Below are 7,765 nucleotides of genomic sequence, written 5' to 3'. Positions count from 1 at the left end.
ATTCCTAGAGTAGTATTTATATATTATATATATAATAGTTAATCTATATAAGACTTATAATAGCTTAAAAAGTATTAAAGTATAACCTTCTTAGGAATATAGCTTTATAATAGTAAGTGAGGTAGTTATAAGTATAAGGAATAATAGTATAGTAGTTAATCTAAAGGTATTAGTATAGTAACACCTCTAAAAAGCTTCTTTTATATAGATCTATATAGTTTATATTATAGATATTATATCTAGAGTATAAATAAACTGCACTACCTAAAGCTCTAGCTAATTCCTACTCCTTATAAAGTATAAAAATTACCTTTTACTATAAAAAAGTATTAGTTTATATATAGTAGGTATTATATAGTATAGCTATATTCTGCAGATTATTTAAATATACACTTAGAACTACTGAGAATAAGTTAGTAGTAGTGAATAGGTATAATCTACTATGATAATTAATATATAATAATATGATAAATTAGTATATAGATTATAATATAATAAGTAGGGTGTTTTCCTACTTTTCTTTTACTTAGATATAACTAAAATTATTAGCTTAAAATAGTTTATAGTTATTACTTTTATTACCCTTATTACTAAGTTCTTAAGGATTATTTTACTATATTAATAAAATTAGTTAAAGTTAATCTCTACTTATATAATACTTATACTCCTTACTATAGTTTTCTTCTTATATAGAATTATAGTAAAAGATATATTAATTATACTTAAAAGTATTTTAAGTTTAGTTACTACTTTTAGCTTATTTATTATACTATAGCTAAATATAAAGTTTATACTTTTTAGTCTAGGAATACTACCTTTAAACTATATTATTACCTTTCTAATCTAAATACCTTTATTTATAGAATAACTAAATACTTTTCTTTTTCCCTATTAGTTATAACTTTTCTCTTCTACTCTTCTTCCCTATCTCTTCTATTATAGCTATAATCTTATAAATATTTATTACTCTTTATAGTTTATCCCTAATATTATCCTTTTTATAATATACTAAATAATTACTATGTTTTATTTTAGTTATATTTAATATAATAGATATTAAATATATTTCACTTTTCTTTAAATAAAACTTATACCCCTCTATTTATTTTATATACTTTATATACTACTTAACTACTCTTCTTAAGAGGGAATATTATAATATAAGGATATAATAGTTATTATTACTACTAAAAATAAGAGTTATAACTTAGAATATATCTATCTTTCTTATATAATATTAAGATAAAGCTAAAAGTTTATATTTAAGAATTAATATATACTACTAAAGGAAGTTATATCTTTTAGATAGAGCTATTATTACTCCCCTATTCCCTCTCTCTAACTAAGGTTTTATTTTAACTTTTATTTTTAGTAATAGAGATATTTAGTAGCTTAAATAGAACTAAATACTATATATTAAGGGACTAATTACTCCTAACTTAGTCTTAATATAAATAATAATCTATTATACCTAATTATATTAATATCTTAATAAGTTAGTAATAACTTCTACTATAGTACTAATTAGAACTAAAAGATCCTTATAAGATCTAATAAAGAGTATAAAGTTAGAAAATAAGAACTTATAGAAAGAAATTATTAATAAAGGTAATAAGCTACTATAGTTATATAAAGAAGGTATTAAAGTAAGGTAGAAGTAATAAAGGTCTTTATAAACCTCTTAATTACTAAGAATAGACCTCTAATAACTAGATATCTATAGTAGTATATCTCTAACTAGCTAGGTTTAGTACTCTATATAACCTTCTATCTATAGTTATAGCTAGTACCTCTATACTACTATTATTAGATACTTATAAACCTATTAGACTTAGACTTTAATATCCCTCTTTTTATAACCTATTTAGTATATACTACCTAAAGATAAGATAGGAGGTAGTTAAGCTTAATTATTATCCTATTATTATTAAACTACTATTTAAGTAAACTAGAGCTTATAAATATATATAAGATATTAGCCTTAGTAGTATAATAAGCTTAAGTAATAAAGTATATCCTTAGTTAATCCCCCTTTAGTAAGCTATCCCCTATATAGTATATTAAATAGAGATATAAGACTTATAATACTACCTTCTCTATTAAAGTTATAATTTATTATTACCCTCTAACTCTATCTTAGATTATATCTCTTAGCCCTTTAAAATTTATAAGTTATTATATAATAGGAACTAAATTACTATATCTAAAGTTCCTTTCTACTCTCTCTCCCTACCTACTTACTATAGAGTATATTAATAACTAGTGTAAAACTTTATACTCTCCCTATATACCCTCCCCTTATATAGTAGTTTGTTACGACCTGTTATATATAGATAATAGTTAACTAACCTACTTAGGTATTAAGCAGCTAGGATAGGATATTTATACTATAGAATTAATAGGAATAATAGGGACTCACTTAGAATAGAAGAACTATAGTATAAGTTATATAACGATAAGATAAGAGAACAATTAGTAGAGTATAAGAAGAAACGCTTAGCGATTAGTTAGTATTACTAACTAATTATAATTACTTATATACCTAAGTAATCACCTAAAAGTAGATAAAGGATACTATTTAGGATTTATATATAGTATAACTTAAGCTTTACTTAAGGTTAGACTTCTATAGCTTTTTAGTAATTAACTTAGTATTTATCTTTATAGATACTTTTAGCTTACTTTTACTATAAATTACTTATTAAGCTTAAGACTAATTACTTTAGTCTCTAAAAGACTTAATCTACTATAGCTTATGACTTATAACTTAGACTATAACTTTAGTGTACTATTATAATATATTAATCCCTAGCTTCTATTAGTAGACCTTACTATTAGATAGCTAACTGTAATATAGTTATATCTTAATTAGTTTTAGTTTATACTCCTAATATAGTTAATAATATTTATAGGGATAGAGCTACTTACTTCTAGCTATTACTAGGAGTTATTAGAGTAGAAACCTTACTTAATAGTTAGCTAGTTACTTAAGGTATAAAGCTTAAAATATCTTTTAGTAGCTTAGACTTAGATATAGATAATTCTATAAGTATATCTATATTATATATAATCTTTTCTAAAGAGTTATTAATATATCTTTAGGCTTTAGGAATCTAAGTTATAGTGTAATCCTCTTATACTACTACTCTTAGTAACCTATCTTCCCCTATTTAACCCTCCTTATTACCCTTCTAATTAAGATAATATATATTAAATACTAATAAACTATTATATAAAGTATAAGAGATTACTTATATAGCTTTATATTATTTATAGTAATACTAATACTTAACTTATTTATCCTTATATACCTTATTACTACCTATAAGTAGTCCTCTATCTGAGATATATATACTACTTATAGACTTTAATAAGTACTCTTATCTAGCGCTTCTATTATCTCTACTTTAGATTTCCTTATCTCCCCCTATTATTTAGGCTTCTATATACTTATATAAAGGCTTATATATATCCTATATATCTAATAGGCTAGCTACTATATACTTAGCCTATTATAACTAAGAGCTATATAGTATCTTATAAAGTTTTTAAAGGCTAAGTTTATAAAAGCTTTTTCTATTACTTTATCTATTAATATACTTAAGACTATTATTATAGAAAATAGATATAAACTAAAAAGCTAGTAGTTAACTAAAAGAGGGTAATACTAAAAGTACTCTTAATTTAAGTTATTACTCTTTTAGGTGAAGTTAATCTATATCTTTTATACTAAACTATTTTATATTATTAAGTAGTAAATAGGGAAATCTACTTTTATTATTATCTTATTATACTCTCTAAGAGTACTATTTTAACTTACCTTTATATATTTAGGAATTATATATAATATATCTTATAGTTTATAATATATAATAGAGGCTAGTTTTAGGTAGAGAGGAATTAAAAGATAAATTATTTTATAAATAAAAAGGGGGATATTAGTTTATAACTACTAGCCTATTAGTCTTTACCTAGCTTTAAATCTTAGTATTAAAACTTATATTAATACTATCTAACTTACTATCCTTAAGTCTTCTCTTATAAGAATTCTCTTAAGCCTTCTTAGTATTTTTAATCTTTATCTTATAACTAGTAAGCTTATATATATATAGCTATAAACACTAGCTATCTTATAGCCTTTATAATCTTAGCTTATATATATAATAACGTTTTATAAGGTTCTTAATCCTTAGTATATATCTTATTTAAGATATCCTCAGCTATAGTAATAAGGATAAGGTTAGTATCCTAAAGATATAATAGTTAGCTATAAACTACCTATAAGATCTAGAATAGAAACCTATATTAGAAATAATACTTCTAAACTTCTCTAACTATTATCTAATCTACTAGTCCTCTTAGCTAAATAAGGCTACCTTCTTATTTAGAATAATAGCTATAAAAGATAAGATAGTTAGTTCTACACTAACTTCTATAAGAATTAATATATCTTATATTTCTATTTAATCCAGCCCTCCTTTATAGTATAATAGGTAATAAAGATAGAAATAATATATTTTATCTTTATAAAGGGTAATATATATATAGAGAGAGAGAGAGAGAGAGTAAGCTTAAGATAATACACTAAAGCTTTATCTAAGTATATCGCTCTGTTTTTACTTTAGATTTACTAATAATATTAATAAATATAGCGTGAAAACTACTAAGTTATAAATTATATCTACTGAAATTACTATATCCTTCTAGTTCTCTATAGTACCCCTTATTCTAGAATAATTATATTATACTTCTATATACCTTTATTAATTCTCTTAATATTATTATACTCCTCTAGAATATAATAGTAAAGGCTTATAATATTTAGGGTAGTAATAGCGTTAAGTAGTTTAAAATCTATAACTATATAGATAAGTTAAAGGTAATTAGTATATATATCTTATTCCTCTATCTTTATATTACGCTTATAAAGATATATAATTTAACCTTAATCTATAGAAATAGAGATAAAGTCTAAGTCTATAGAAATAAAGTTTAAGAGAACTATTATATACTAAGTTATTATATAATAATTTTTAGTAATATCTAAAAAGATTATAAAGAACTTAAAAACTTATAGTTTATTAGTAAAGTATAAAAGATAATACTCCTTTAAGAAGGTTTCGCTATAGTTATAGATTAATATAAGGTTAGTTTATAATATCTACTAACTAAGCTTACTAAGAGAGTTAGGATTTATACTATAAGATTCTAGCCTCTATACTAGCTCTTTTACTAACTCCTTAATTTAGAGGCTAATAGCTATATTCCTTATATTAGCTAAAAGCTTATTAAAGTAGTAGTTTAGCTTTTTAGGTTTATTTATATACCTCTATATAATATTTAAAAGGTTTATAGTAATAATAATAAGTAAAGGGTATAGATAATAATTAGAGATAAATCTAGTAATAAGAAGGGTAAGTAGTGCTGTTTTACTGGTTAATATAGGTTAGGTTAGGGCTAGGATTTAGGCTAAAAAGAGGCCTCTTTAGGGCTAATAAACGAGTGATATAGAAGGGGGGTAACTAGAGGGCTAGCGAAGGGAAAGTATATTAGATAATAATATATATTAGATTTTATATCTAGAATAGACTAGTTATAGGTATTTATAAGCCTACTAGTAGGGAGGGTTTCTAGGACTTTAACTATAGAGTTTAAATAATATATATAGCTAGAAGAAAGCCCCTAAGGGCTTCTTAGACCTAACTATTTAAATCTAGATAACTTATTATATATAGCTAGAAGCTCTTTAGAGCTTTTAGAACTTAGATTATTATAGTCCTCTAGATAGCTTAGCCTATTTAGTAAGAAGCCCCTTAGGGCTTTTTAGACTTAACTATAGCTTTTAGATAACTTAGCCTATTTAGCTAGAAGTCTTTAGGGGTTTTAAGAGACCTAATTATAGAATTTAGATAATTTAATTTAATTAGCTAGAAACCCCTTAGAGCTTCTAATACTTAACTATACTTAACTATAGTAGTTATTTTCTAGATAATTTAGTTTATTTAATAAGAAGCCTCTTAAGGTTTCTTAGAAGTTAGATTTAACTATAGATCTTAGATACCTTACTATAGTTAGCTATAAGCCTTTAGGGGCTTCTAGGACTTAGTAGTAGAATTCTAATAACCTAACCTAATTAGCTAGAAGCTTTTAAGGGTTTCTAGGACTTAACTATTAAAGCTAGATAACCTAACTAACTTAGCTAGAAGCTTCTAATAGTTTTTATAACCTAAGTAGAAACTAAATAAAGTAAAATCTATTTACTTATAATACTCTCCTAATAATTACTTAAGGGAGGAAATACTTTAAATCTTATATATATACTTACTTATCTTTTTACTTAACTTTAAGTAGATCTTTAAGTTTATATATAGCTAATTAATCCTATAACTTCTATAGAACTTCTTACTTTTAAATATAGCTAATTAGATAGTTAAAGTAAATTATAAGGTATTTTACTTCACTCTATATATTATATATAGTGAGTATAATTAATAAGTGCTCCCCTATATCTCTCCTCTATTAAAAAAAAGGTATATAAATAGTAGTAAATAAATAGGAAATTAGATAATAGTTTATATCTAATATGAATTATTATAGGCGGTATATATAGCTTTAGTAGGGAGATAAGAGAATAGCTAATATATATAGTATTTATAAAGTAGGGAAAGAAGATATAGAAGTAACTTAGTAGTAAGAGTAGATAGATATAGCTATTTAGATATCTAGAAGGGAGGGTAATTAGAGTATATATTTATATTTAGCTAGAAGTAGGCTTAAATACTATATTATATTAGTTAGGGAGAAACTAATATGTTAATACTAGCTAAATCTAAAAAGAAGATAGGAGGGAGGGCTACTTATATTATAAACTATATTATTTAACTAGTTAATAGTAGTAGATAGTATTAAATACTATAAAATATAATAGTAAGTAACTCTAATATTTTCTTATATAGTAGACTTAAGTAGAAATAAAGTATATAAGGATATATAGATAGATTAAGTAATATAAAGAAAGGGATAAATAAATAATTTAGTACACTAAGGGTATTATTAACTCTATCTGTAATTACCTAATATACTATAGCTAATTATATAATAGCTTATTTACTATTAACTGCTATACTTAATTACCTTATTAAACTTATAGCTTAGATAAAGTGAATAGTAAATAGCTCTATAAGGGGTATCCTAATATAGGAGGAAATAATATAGATAGTTTATATATACTAGGAAGAAGTAATCTTAACTTTAAATAAGCTTACTTATTACCTCTATAAACTTCTATAATTTCTTTATTATACTATTATTCTATATTCTTTATAAATATATACCTACTTATTATAACTACTACTCTATTAGCTATATTATCCCTATTAGGCTGAGATTAAATATAGCATACTATATAAATTTAAATAGATTAGAACTATATTCTAACTAATTAGTAGCACCTTCTAACCCCTAATATATAGGTGTAGTTATATATAGGTGTAGTTATATATAGGTTAAAATAACCTATTAAGTCCTATATAACGCTAGTATATTAAGGAGCTATACCCTCTCTATTCCTATAGCCTATAATAAATCTCACGATTTACTAGAGAAAATTATTAATTAACTAGAATAATATTTTATTTATTATATCTAATATATATATATACTAGCGTTATATAGTAATTAATAGGATAGTATAGGTAAGAATATTATTAAACCTCTATTAGATATCCTTAATAAAAAATATTAGCTATAGAGAGAGAGAGTATTT

Source organism: Colletotrichum gloeosporioides, assembly GCF_011800055.1.
Source record: "Colletotrichum gloeosporioides strain Lc1 chromosome Unknown consensus_85, whole genome shotgun sequence".
Lineage (NCBI taxonomy): Eukaryota > Fungi > Ascomycota > Sordariomycetes > Glomerellales > Glomerellaceae > Colletotrichum > Colletotrichum gloeosporioides.
Note: the sequence above shows the minus strand (reverse complement) of the source record.